This window comes from Cynoglossus semilaevis, chromosome 17 (genome assembly GCF_000523025.1).
Source record: "Cynoglossus semilaevis isolate Cse_v1.0 chromosome 17, Cse_v1.0, whole genome shotgun sequence".
NCBI classification, from domain to species: domain Eukaryota; kingdom Metazoa; phylum Chordata; class Actinopteri; order Pleuronectiformes; family Cynoglossidae; genus Cynoglossus; species Cynoglossus semilaevis.
This window is the reverse complement of record NC_024323.1, coordinates 4775494-4776383: the sequence shown is the minus strand read 5'-3', so window position 1 is coordinate 4776383 and position 890 is coordinate 4775494.

Genomic DNA, 890 nt, shown 5'->3' with positions numbered 1-890 from the left:
ATATATATACATACATATATACATATATATATACATACATACATACATACATATATATATGAAGTAGATAAAACATTCATGTGCTGGAGGTGTCAAAGAACTTGGGTTTTGTATTTATTTATAGCCAGAACTGAATAAATCCTTTAACGAACAAGTCAAAGGATTAATCCATAAGAACAAATAGCTGTGAGTTATTTTAAATGAATGCAATATCCCTGTGTAAAAGCAGCACACGTACTTTACTTTAATGTTGTTCGACAGACAAAACTCTTGGTACTTTTCTGACTCTAACTTCATGGCTGTGCCCGGTCATCAGCGTGCTGACGTTTCACCGAAGCAGCACGACAATAACGATAACATAACGCTCTCCCACAGAGTATTGCAGTACGTAAGTGTAGGAGTTAAGAATAGTACGTAAATCAACACTTTGGTAGAAGTGAATGAAGGATTGTCAGCCAGGAAATGAAACAAAAAGTACGAGGTGGAGCACAGAATAAAAAGAAAAAGAAAAAGAAGTACTCTTCTGTAAGTCTGTCCTTTTCCCTCTTCCTCTTTCCATCTTCTGAAGCAGCAGGACGGTGCTGAAAGAAATAACACAAAGCACTTTGTGGCCTTAGCGACCGAAATAGATTTTTGTGCTGAATGCTGGTGAGTGGGTGTGAGGGCAAGAAACTGTATTAAAGGAGGAAGAAGGGAGGAAAAACAGACAGAGTTTGCCCTTAGGTCTCATGAGGTAAGGACACTTAACTCATCGCATGCATTGACATAGTCAACATGATCTTTTTTTTTTGTCTCCTTCAAATGTCAGCTTTATGCTTTACAAACAAAAATGAATAAACCATCTCCTTTTCACAAATATAAATATATTTTATGCTGCGTATATACAGTGA